The 12,978-nt window shown below is 41.1% G+C and overlaps 1 non-coding gene and 1 pseudogene across 1 annotated transcript; both read right to left on the bottom strand.

The window, feature by feature from the left end:
- Positions 1 to 9,452: 9,452 nt before the first annotated feature.
- LOC101047709 (small ribosomal subunit protein bS21m pseudogene) lies at positions 9,453 to 9,882 on the bottom strand (annotated as a pseudogene).
- A 2,554-nt stretch (positions 9,883 to 12,436) lies between these two features.
- Positions 12,437 to 12,543, bottom strand: LOC120362383 (U6 spliceosomal RNA). The gene has a single exon (XR_005578300.1). It is a non-coding gene; the product is annotated as a U6 spliceosomal RNA (small nuclear RNA).
- Between the last annotated feature and the right edge of the window lie 435 nt (positions 12,544 to 12,978).

The raw sequence follows: 12,978 nt of genomic DNA, 5'->3' as shown, positions 1-12,978 counted from the left end.
CTATTCACAATAGCAAAGACTTGGAACCAACCCAAATGCCCATCAATGATAGACCAGAGAAAGAAAATGTGGCACATATACACCATGGAATGCTATGCAGCCATAAAAAAGGATGAATTCATGTCCTACGCAGGGACATGAATGAAGCTGGAAACCACCATTCTCAGCAAACTGGCACAAGAACAGAAAACCAAACACCACATGTTCTCACTCATTAGTGGGTATTGGACAATGAGAACACATGGACACAGGGAGGGGAACATCATACAGTGGGGCCTGTCGGGGGTTGGGGGACTAGGGGAGGGATAGCAGGAGGGTGGGGCACTAGGGGAAGGATAACATTAGGGGAAATACCTAATGTAGATGACGGGCTGATGGATGTAGCAAACCACCATGGCACTTATATACCTATGTAACAAACCTGCATGTTCTGCACATGGACCCCAGAACTTAAAAGTACATAAAAAAATTAAGTCCACAAGAAGAAAGAGTATTTCTGGGGGAAAAAAAAAAAAAGAAGTCTTGGGTCATCAGGAAGGAAGGAGGAACAATAGGAAGAGTAAAAATATCAGCAAATGCTGTAGATTTTCTTCTCTTGAGATTTCTAAATCATGTTTGATGATAGAAGAAAAAAATATAACAGTGTCTAATGGGGTTATAAAAGCATATCAAAGCAGGAAATGTCTAAGACAATTACATTATTGTTGGGAGAAAGAAAAAGGAAATAAACATGAGGGTGTGTGACTGAAGGAATAGGGGAATCTTTGTGGGAGGTAATAGCGCTGTATTTTGCCAAATCACTTACAGAAATCTACACAGGTGATAAAATGACACGGAACTACACATGTACACACACACACATTTGCAAACTAGTGCATGTACATGCCTGTCCCTCCAATACACTGTACCGTACCTCTGTCGATTCCTGATTTTGATATTGTATAATACTTATATAAGGTGGAACTTATATGGAAGAAACTGTGGTGAAGGGTATACAAGACCTCTCAGTACTATCTTTCAAATCTATAATTTAGATAATAATTACAGACTGTCAATCAATAATTATAGCAAAATAAAATGAATAGTTAATAGATAAACAAATTTTGGTGCAGCCATGCAGTAGACTACTACCAAGTAACAACGTGGATGAATCTCACATACATCACGCTAAGTGGAAAACGGCATACACAAAAGTTTTTGTACTGTAGGATTTCATTTATATAATGAAAATAGAAAATGCAAAACCATAGGGAAATAAATATATCAGAGGATTCCCGGGGGGTAGGAGGTGGATATTGACTAGTAGTGGGAAATGTCCAGGTGATGAAGGCTTCATGTATCTTTTCCTAAATTAAAAAAATAGTTTAGAGATAAAGTCTCATTATGTTGTCCAGGCTGGAGTGCAGTGGCTATTCACAGGTGTGATTACAGCACACTACAGCCTGGAACGCCTGGGCTCAAGTGCTCCTCCTGCCTCACTCTCCCCAGTAGCTGGGACTCCAGGCATGCCATGCTCAGCCTAAATGTTACAAATCTTGATGACAATGGTTACATGACCGTATGCATTTTTAAAAATGTACATTTATGTTTTTAAAAATGTATAAAACTGCATAAATCATGTCTCCACACACATAATTTAATAAAAGTGAAAATAAAGTATCATGAAATTCTCAACTATACACACAATAATTATGTATGTTGTTTTTTATTTTTTACCATAAAAAATCATGTGGTCATAAACACATATGAGCAAAATAACATTGTTTCTCCAGAATCTTTGTATTACTTCTGTAGACTGCACTCCCAGAAGCTGTATTACAGAGATGGATGGAGGAGAGTAGAGGAATAAATGTTAGGTACATTTTTACAGGCATATTTGCATATGCAGATATGCAAAATATACTTTCCAGAAAATATACTTTCCAGAAGTGAATTTTCTTTTAGCCAGTTTATAATGTCACTATGATTTTGAAAGTCTTTCTTTCCACACCCTTGTGGGCAATAGAATTTTGATTGCTACTGTTGGTTGCTTCCACTTGGCTCAGATACCTCTTCCTGATAATTGAAGGGTTTGCATTTATTTGAGACTTTGTAATTATAGCATATAGGATAAGCAGAGGAGAACTGAACCCACACTATTTACAGTTTCCTAAACATCCCCTTGAACATTACACACACATATGACAAGCTACAAACACTCTTCATTAATAACTAGAGTGTGGGTCTGGTAATTATTATTGATTTTATTTGCCAGAATATTGGTGATGTCTGCAGACAGGAGAATTAGTGGGGTACCTTATTTTGATTTTGGAGTGGGTCCCCTTCTTTTAATTTTTATTCTTTGTCCTCTGCCTCTCTGTTATTTTCACATTGTCTCCTTGTCCCGTCCAATTGTGTCTACCATTCCACTTTACATTTAAATGATCTCTTGATTTTGGTTTGGGTTAATTCTCACTCTGTCGTAAATGTGGTTCGATATGTCACAAACTGCTCAAAATACACATTTTAAAATCTTGTGTCTTTATCTAATGTTTTTCTACATTTGCAATGATATCTTTTTCTGTTTCCTATTGTTGAGTACCTGTGGCACTTTACTCTAAGGAGATGTAGCCCTGTCTAATATTTTTACTGCAAAATATGCCCGCTGTAGTAGATACATTTTTGAGGTGCTTTGCCTTTGCTCTGCAGTGATGGGCTGTGTTTTACAGATCCTCCTGATTTTGCTTGAATATTAATAATTCTGGGGTAAGCAACTCCCAAAAAGCATTATCCCCTACTCAAGAGAATCCTTCCACTTCCTTTTTGTCTCCTCCCTTGCCCTAAAACATGAGTATTTTTTTCACTTGCTTTACCTCATTTAACTTTCAGATTATTCTCAGAAGGAGATTCTAACACTCCCATTTTGCATGTAAGACAGCCAGATGGGAAGGGTCCCCAGAGAAACTCCAACCAGCCTGCACACTGAGAAGAATGCACACTGGGGTGGAGCCATCGAAGTTCTCACCATTTGCAGTGGGAAGAGCCCGGCCCCTCCTCTTCCTGGGTGGTAGGTGGGATTCGATCTGTAGTAGGAAGACTCTGGCTCTGCAGAAGCCCTCCTCCCAACACATTTTTTTTTTTCCTTTTGCTCAATAAATCCTGTTATTCTCATCCTTCAAACTGTCTGTGGGCTAATATTTCATGGCCGTGTGACAAGGAGCTTGTCTTTAGCTGAAATAAGGAACGGTCCTGCAGCGCATCACACGGTATGATGGCAGAGCACTCCCCACGAGCACTACTGCCAAGAGCTGTCCTCTAAACAAAGTGTGACCCAGCTTGATGGAGAGTTGGCCAGGTGGACTTCACCTGAGCTCAGGGACAATGCCCTTAGATCTGGCCTCACCCCACTCCCATCCTGGATTTGAACCCAGTTCTCTTGACTTCCCTTTCTTTCTTTCTTCCTCTAATGTCTATTGAGCACATATTAAATGCTAGCTTCCTTCTAGAATTTGGAGTTTTTCAATGGCAAGAGAAAAAATAGAAAACGTGGATTCCTGCTTTTGTGATATTTGCTCTACTGAGTGGACACAGACAGATTATAAAGCATGTTATAAAGTAGTGAGAGGTGGTTGCTATGAACAAAAAAAGTATAAGGGAGTGTAGCGGATATCAGGAGTGCTGGGGGATGGTGGGATTGCAATTTTAAATGCAGAGGTTAAGGTAGACCTCACTGAAAAGGTGACATTAGAGGAAAGACTTGATGTCTATGTGAAGAACATTCTAGACTCAGGGAGGAGCGGGTGCAGAGGACCGAAGGTGGAGCATGGGTTGACTGTGGCTTAGCGATGAGGGGCAGTGCAGACGGAGAGGCAAAGAGGCCTCAGTGAGGCCAAGTCATGAGAGGCTCTGCAGGTCACTGTTGGACTTGGATCTGGTGCTGTCCCTCTATGTGGTGGTCAGCAAGATGATTTCACCAGCAGCTTACTCAATATACTTTCTAAGAAAATCATCATTTAACCAGTGAGCATGGATCGTCCTGGCCAAATCCTAGTGTGCAAATAATGCTGGAAACATTCAATCTTGTTTCCAGCAGGGCTTGGGATAATTTAGAAACTGTTCAATCAATGCAGTAAATATGAATTAAACATTTACAGTTGTATTAAATATTTGAAAGATACGAACCAAAACAGTCTATCAAGTAATTGTACATATTTGTGCATTTACAAAATGCATATTCATGAGCGCTATGTAAATATATATTTAGTAATTTCCTCTTTGATGTGAAGCATCATGGATGAACTACAGATGGTAAGTTTCTTGAATCTAATTATGAAAATGCCACAGTAAACCATTCTGACATTGTCCTTAGGAAAAGATCATTGGCCATTATCATAAGTTTAGTGTTCTTGGAACTGGGGAGAAGAAAGTTCTAGAGCATGTCTGTTTTTGTGGCAGGCATATGGGGGAAAAGGCAGTTATTTCTAAGATAAGTGGCTCTCCTACTTTTCCCACCAAGGGTCACACAAGGAGGAAGTTCATGCATAGGACATTCTAGAGTCCTGTGGCCTCTGTATTCTAGCTACAGTGCTACCTTTCTCTCCCCATCAGGAAAGCATATTGGGAGGCTAGGGAGTGAGAATAACGATATTTTGGGTTAATATTTAATTCATTCTAATTTATTCAAAAATGTGTCTAATGTCACATGGTAGCTATTAATACTAACATGACTGGCAACCCCTCACGACTGCCTATGACAATTCTTGTGGGTCCTTCTGCCATGTCTAAGGACTCTCTGGATGAGGAGATGGTGAGAGAATACACATTCTAATTTTGTCTTTTGTGTGAAGATCTTATGTGAAAATCTTTCTGGGAATTAGAGTTTTCTAAAGGGATCTCTATTTCCTAAGGTCCTGATAACTCTTACTAGTGTTTGCCAATTAATTCTGTGAGACCCAAATGTGTGCAGGGCCTGGACACTTTATCTCAGACTAGGTCTCTTCCTGAACCCTCTGCTATTTCCCAAATATTGTCACAGGTGGACTGGGTAGCTAGACTCATATTTGTGTTTGCCTTGACAACTCAGGATGACTCTTGAAGCAGACTGCCCGTGAACTGTCACTGCTTGGATCACTTCTTTGGGAGACTAAGAGAACTTGACTGTGTGCAAGTCAGCAGTAAGGACTGACTACTGGATTAGGTGGGCCACGTGGTTACCAGCTTGTGGCGGCCTTTTGGCATCTTGTGGTCTAACTTAGAGTAAAGGCCAAAGTCCTCACTGTGACCTTCAAGGCTCTTTGTGATTCGTGCCCCCAGGTCTCTGACTTCACCTCTAACTAGTCCCCCTCACTTGCTTAGCCTCCTTCCTCAATGGCCTCTCTGCTGGCTCCTTGAACCACCCCAGGCCCTTTGTACCTGCTATTCCCTCTGCCCAGCATGCTCTGTCCCAGACAGTTGCAGTGCTAACATCTTACTTCCTTCAGGTTTTACTCAGAAATGACTTTCTCAGTGGGATCTTCCATGACCATCCTATTTAAGATTTCAACTACTTTGCCAGCATTTAACTTTCCCTCCCTTGATCTTTTCTTCCAAGCACCCACTGCCCTCTACGCTGTATCTTTTACTTATCTTGTTCAGTTTCTGGCTGCCTCACCACAATGTACATTCCACAAGGGCAGAGATTTTGTCTGTTTTGTTGATTGCTGTAGCCCTGGCATCTTGAGCAGTGCCCGCCACATGGTGGAATTAAATAAATATTTACTGAATGAATGAGTGGCTTCATGCTGAAAAGCAAGAAGAGTGACCTTCATAGAGAAGTAGGAAAATCAAACGTTGCACAGATAAAGGGCCATGTACAGAGAGAGAGAGAGAGAGAGAGAGAGAGAGAGAGAAAGAGAGAGAGAGAAAAAGAGAGAGAGAGAGAGAGAGAGAGATGAAATGCTGACAGATTTTTTGAAAACGTTCCGGTTCCCACTTCTCGTCTTTCCTAGACCAGAATTTTACTTTCTATCTATGGTTTATCCCTAAAAATTTCATTTTCTTAAGTTACTTTAATTGGGCTTGTCTTTATTGCTACCAAAAATCTCTAAGCCAGAAAAAAAAAAAAAGTCAAACTAGAAGATGATAATTGTTTTCTCAACACCCAGGGTGTCTTTGGAGAATGAGGTTCTCACGCAGCATTTAGTTTTGTGGTTCTCTTCCCTGTTTCCTTTCTTGGATAACTAGGTCACAGACAGCTGGTGTTTCCCATGTGGCAAAGGGAGCACACACAGAAATCCCCGCCTCCTCTCTCTTTGCTTTTCAAGCCCTGCTGAATGCCTCCTAATGATTTCATCTGCTTGGAGGTCTGCTGGCTTTTCCACTCTAGTAGAAGAAGGTGGTGGCGCCGGGGGCTGAAGCATGCTCTGACTACTGACTTGAAACATGCTTTGATGAATTAGTGCAACTCGGCCAGCCATTTACTTTAAATTTTACCCTTGATTCTTCCTCTAGCAAACAATTAAGGAGCAGCAGTGGCTTCCTGCAGGGGAGACCAATGCCTTCTGTCCTCTGTGGAAACAGCCTGGCATTCTTCCAATTGATGAATGGCATGGACCAGGAGCACCAGTTATTTTCAGCTTCTGAGTATCCAAATAAATAAACATACAAATGCGTAACATTAAATAAATTCAGATTACCAATGAGAAAACCGATCCAGGTAACTGACAGTTTCTGACTTGATGTGGAGGCTTGGAAATGTATCCTTGAACCTCGCAATGCAGTGAGCCAAGGAGCGATGAGAGGCCACATGAATAACTGGGCCAGTGACAAGACACATGTCCTCCTCCTTGCTGGGTGAGTAGCCCAGTCCAACCCCAAAAGCTCCTGAGTAAGAGGAAAATGTCTCTTTAACAGTATTAAGGGACAATTTATTATGTGTATCCTTCCAGGGAAGCACAATGTCAGTGCAGGCCTATTGCATTTGCATTATTTCCAGACAACAGCAGCAGCAGAAAGGGACACTGATTTATTTTAGAGCAAGCACAGGTGAATTTAATGTCTGTTGGGACTGAGCCAGGGAGAACTTAACCCGTTCTGAGTCTTTCCACGGCATTAGGGGGAACCATCTGTTTTTGGAATGGATCTATTGGCTTCTTTGGTCAAATTCAGTTTTCCTGAGCCTGTGCTTCTCAGTCGCTTGGTAATAAAAGCTCTTACAGGGTGGAAGGGAGAGAAAAAATTGTTTTTAATGTCCTGGCCCTGCTAATTCCTTTCTGTACGACCTGGGCAAATAATTTAATCCTTTTGAGACTCAGTTTTCTCTTTTGAAAAATGGATGTAATCCACATGTTTTCACTCATAGGCGGTGTTGAACACATGAACACAGAGAGGGAAGCATCACACACTGGGGTCTGTTGTAGGGGGAGGGGAGGGACAGTGGAAGGTGGGGAGGTTGGGGAGGGATAACATGGGAGACATGCCAGATATAGGTGACAGGGGGATGGAGGCAGCAAACCACCTGGCCATGTATGTACCTATGCAGTAATCCTGCATGATCTGCACATGTACCCCAGAACCTAAAGTACAATAAAAAAAAAAGAAAAGAAAAATGGGTGTAATAATGCTATCCTGCAGGATTTTAATGAGAATCAACTAAGCAAATGTGTTATTGAGTGACTGGTGAATTGCATAAATGACATTGTTTTGGGGTGACATCAATTTGGGATTCCTGGGGCACAAACAGAAGTTTTGGTATTATCTTCAGGTATGTTGGCTTGGCTAGCTTAGCTAGCAGGGAGCTTTTTTTCAGAAGAATCATTCAGTGGGAGGTAATAACAGTTACTCTTTGAATTCTGGAATTAGAGAGTTATGAAACTCAAAAGGTCATGGTAGACAGTGTCTTGGAGACATCTCTTCCAAGCTCTGTTTTGGCAGATGGAAAAATGGAGGCTTACGGAAGCAAAGCAGGCTGTAAATATCTTGGAGGATGAGGTCAATCTTAATGATCTTTGCTTGTTGTTTCTTATCAGTAGACACCAGAATGCCCTGCACCCAGTGAATGCTCAATAAGTGTTTGTGGAAGTGACAGAATTCCATCACTATTAAACACAACTGGTATTGCGGTTGACAGTCGTAGGTTGGAATATTTTCTCTTCTGATTCAGATTAGATGATAATATGATATTATTTTAATACTAAACCTTGCAAGGAATGTGTTTACTGGTCAACTGAGGCATCTCCAAAAAGGTCATGACCTCTATAAAGCCAGAAACATCCTGGTAAATCCTGTAGCTCCAATTTCTGACAGAAACTCCTTGAAACCTTAAAGAACAATTTCTTTTGTTAAACCACCATAGAATTTTAGTTTACACAGTAGGACACATTCACAAAATGTTGCCCAATACATTACTTTATTTACTTCTCCTAATGATCTGGTGAAGTATGCATTATTACTTCCACTTCTCAGAATAGGAAATTGAGGCTCTGAGAGTCTGAGTGATGACCCAATGATGTAGAGGCACTGTCAGAACTGGACCTTGAACCCAGATCTCTTTTTTTTTTCAGTGTATTTCATTAATACTACCTGTAAAATACCAAGTAGATATCCCTTTCATCTGTTTCTTCCTTCCTCCTTTTACTCTTCCCTTCCCTCCCTTGTTTCTCACTAGGCACTGAAGCAGGTAAAGAATGAATATAGCAGTTCCTGTCTTTGAAGAGTTTGCAGCCTTCTGCAGAGGATTTACAGGTAAAAAGGTAATTCTAAAAGCAGAGGATCTTTATTACGCACTAACCCTGACTGAGCATAGCCCAAAGGGGTTAACAGACCTGCCTCGAAGATAGGAAAGAGAGATAAACCACTGTCAAAGATATAGTTGCTGCTGGAAAAAGAAATTGCTGAAATCCCCAAACACCCCTTTCAAAATATCTAGACTTTCAAAGCCATGCCTTCCCTTCTCCCCTCTCTTAGATGTGATGAATGAGAGAGAGATGTGTGTGTGTGTGTGTGTGACACATTCACCTGGAATCTGCAAGTCGCTGATCCTTTAAAACCTACTTTTGTAAATACCAATAAAACAAGTCTTGACACTTGTTCCTGAGTTCAGGGAATTCATTCAACCTGGAGCCCTGGAGGAGGGAAGCTACTCCCTCGGAACTTTTCCCCTTTTGGATATCTCACCTGAAACTGAAACTTGTCTCTCACTCTTCCCTTTTTCTGCCTTTCTTTGATTCAGAATATGTAATCCTCCCTGGTTATTCTCCTTTGTTCGCCTTCACTTTATCTAAGCAACAGAATAGTTTAGGTTTGCCAAATGAATGATACCACAAAGTGCTGAAGTCTGGGAATAATGCCTCATGGATACTGCATAACTATTTGTTTAATGAATACATGAAGGAGTGAATAAATGAATGAATAACGGCCTAGTTCAAATACTGCCTCTGTCATTTACCAGTTGCCCAACTTTTTTTGTTGTTTGTTTCTATATGTGGAGGTCTTGCAAACTCGTCACTGAGTTTATTGTAGAGAATGGTAATAGGAAATGGGATTGTACAAAGGAAAGAGATGGAGACAAAACTGGATGAAGGTTTCACACTGAGTGTCCCATCCACAGGCCTCAGCAGCCCTGCCACGGATCTGCCTGATTCTGTCGCATCAGGAAGTTGACCTTGCGAGTCATTTCCATGTTGTAGCTCCGCCGGCACTTTTCATAGCTTACCCTCTGTCGCTGGCGGCATGGCTTCTCATAATACCGCCGACGCTTAATGTCCTCAATGAGCCCATCCATAGTGAGGATTCTGTTTAGGGTCCTGCATGCGCTTTCCACGTTCCCCTCCTGTACCATCACAGTCCTTGCGATGAACTTCAGATGTCTTGCCATGACCTTGGATTTAAGTCTTCACTCCAAAGCCTGGCACGCTCAGTACCTAGCCGACCCCAGTTGCCCAACTTTAAGACAGATATTTAACCTGTTTGTGCCTCAATTTCTTGTCCTTCTCTATTGTGTATAAGAGATTATAAAAATGTATATACAAGCATGCCTTGAGATATTGTGGGTTTGGTTACAGACCACTGCAATAAAGCAAATATTGCCATAAAGCAAGTCACATGAAGTTTTTGGTTTTCCAGTGCATATAAAAGTTATGTTTACACTACTGTAGTCTATTGTGTGTGAAATAGCGTCATGTCTAAAACATGTACACATCTTATTTTATTTTTTAATTTTTTTTGAGACTAAGTGTCACTCTATCACTCAGACTGGAGTGCAGGGGCACAATCTTGGCTCATTGCAATCTCCACCTCCCAGGTTCAAGTGGTTCTCCTGTTTCAGCCTCCCAAGTAGCTGAGATTACAGAGGTGCTTGCCACCATGCCTAGCTAATTTTATTTATTTATTTATTTATTTTTATATTTTTTTGAGACGGAGTTTCGCTCTTGTTACCCAGGCTGGAGTGCAATGGCACGATCTCGGCTCACCGCAACCTCCGCCTCCTGGGTTCAGGCAATTCTCCTGCCTCAGCCTCCTGAGTAGCTGGGATTACAGGCATGCGCCACCATGCCCAGCTAAGTTTTCATATTTTTAGTAGAGATGGGGTTTCACCATGTTGACCCGGATGGTCTCGATCTCTTGACCTCATGATCCACCCGCCTTGGCCTCCCAAAGTGCTGGGATTACAGGCTTGAGCCACCGCGCCTGGCTGAATTTTATTTATTTATTTATTTATTTTTATAGAGACAGGGTTTCATCATGTTGGTCAGGCTGGTCTTGAACTCCTGACCTCAGGGGATCCACACACCTCGGCCTCTCAAAGTGCTGGGATTACAGGCTTGAGCCACCATGCCCGGCCTCCTAATTTTTAAAAAACTTTAAAAAGCTAATTTTTAAAAACTTTTAATTTTTTTGAGACAGGGTTTCACCACGTTTGTTGGGCTGATCTTGAACTCTTGACCTCAAGTGATCCAACTGTCTTGGCCTCCCAATGTGCTGGGATTATAGGTGTGAGCCACTGCACCCATTCTTTTATGTGTGTGTATATACATATATATATATATATATATATATATATATATATATATTTAAATTGCATTTTCGGTTCTGGGGTACATGTTAAGAATATGCAGGATTGTTGCATAAGTACATACATGGCAATGTGGTTTGCTGCCTCCATCCCCATCACCTATATCTGGCATTTCTCCCCATGTTATCCCTCCCCAACTTCCTACCCCTCACTGTCCCTCCCCTAGTCCCCGCCACAGACCTCAATGTACAATGCTCCCTCCCTGTGTCCATGTGTTCTCATGTTCAACACCCGCCTATGAGTGAGAACATGTGGTGTTTGATTTACTGTTTTGTGTCAGTTTGCTGAGAATGATGGTTTCCAGGTTCATCCATGTCCCTATAAAGGATATGAACTCATCGCTTTTTGTGGCTGCATAGTATTCCATGGTATATATGTGCCACATTTTCCCTGTCCAGTCTATCACTGATGGGCATTTGGGTTGGTTCCAAGTCTTTGCTATTGAAAAGAGTGCTGCAATGAACATACGTGTGCATGTGTCCTTATAATAGAATGATTTATAATTCTTTGGATATATAACCAGTAATGAAATTGCTGGGTCAAATGGAATTTCTATTTCTAGGTCCTTGAGGAATTGCCACACTGTCTTCCACAATGGTTGAACTAATTTACACTCCTGCAAATGTGTAAAAGTATTCCCATTTCTCCACATCCTCTCCAGCATCTGTTGTCTCCATTTTTTTAATGATCGCCATTCTAACTGGTGTGAGATGGTATCTCAATGTGGTTTTGATTTGCATTTCTCTAATGACCAGTGATGATAAGCATTTTTTCGTATGTTTTTTGTATTTCTTCTTTTGAAAAGTGTCCATTAGCCACTTTTGAATGAGTTTTTTTTTCTTGTAAATCTGTTTTAGTTCTTTGTAGATTTTGGATATAAGTCCTTTGTCAGATGGGTAGCTTGCAAAATGTTTTTCCCATTCTATTGGTTGCCGGTTCACTCTAATGATTGTTTCTTTTGCTGTGCAGAAGCTCTGGAGTTTAATTAGATCCCATTTGTCTATTTTGGCTTTTGTTGCTAATGCTTTTGGTGTTTTAGTCATGGAGTCCTTGCCTATGCCTATGTCCTGAATGGTTTTGCCTAGGTTTTCTTCTAAGGTTTTTATGACGTTAGGTCTTATGTTTAAGTCTTTAATCCATCTGGAGTTAATTTTAGTGTAAGGTATTAGGAAGGGGTCTAGTTTCTGCTTTCTGCACATGGCTAGCCAGTTTTCCCAACACCACTTATTAAACAGGGAATCGTTTCCCCATTGCTTGTTATTTTCGTCTGGCTTGTCAAAGATCAGATGGTTGTAGTAGTATGGCGTTGCCTCTGAGACCTCTGTTCTGTTCCATTGGTCTATATCTCTGTTTTGGTACCAGTACCATGCTGTTTTGATTACTGTAGCCTTGTAGTATAGTTTGAGGAAAAATATGGAACACTTCATGAATTTGCATGTCATCCTTGCACAGGGGCCATGCTAATCTTCTTTGTATCATTCCAATTTTAGTATATGTGCTGCTGAAGTGAGCATGGGAGGAATGTTCTTCAAGGCTGAGGAGGCTTGGGAGGATGGTCTTTTGTTAGCTGTGAGGAGTTTAGGATTTAAATACACATAGGAAAGGATTCAGGAGAGGGCATTTCAGGCAGTAATACTAGGGTAAAAGAGTGACATCTGGAATTTTCAGAAGGTAGGAGAGATAGAATGAAAAGCAAGGAGTCAGAAAATGCAGTAGAAAAAGGTGAGGAGATGTGGGGAATGCAGATGGTCAAACGGGTTTGTAAAACTAAATTGTTGATTATGTATTGCATAGCCATTATGTGCTGCTGATACAAAATATGACACAGACTATGTACCCAAGAAAGGAGCCTGGTATTCCACATTGTAAGGGTGACAGCAGAAGGGCATTTCACATGCCATTAGTACAGAGGAAGGAGTATGCCTGAGTATTCACTTAGGCTTCCAGAG

Source organism: Saimiri boliviensis, chromosome 15 (genome assembly GCF_048565385.1).
Source record: "Saimiri boliviensis isolate mSaiBol1 chromosome 15, mSaiBol1.pri, whole genome shotgun sequence".
Lineage (NCBI taxonomy): Eukaryota > Metazoa > Chordata > Mammalia > Primates > Cebidae > Saimiri > Saimiri boliviensis.
Note: the sequence above shows the minus strand (reverse complement) of the source record. Positions and strands in the feature narration are given on the sequence as shown.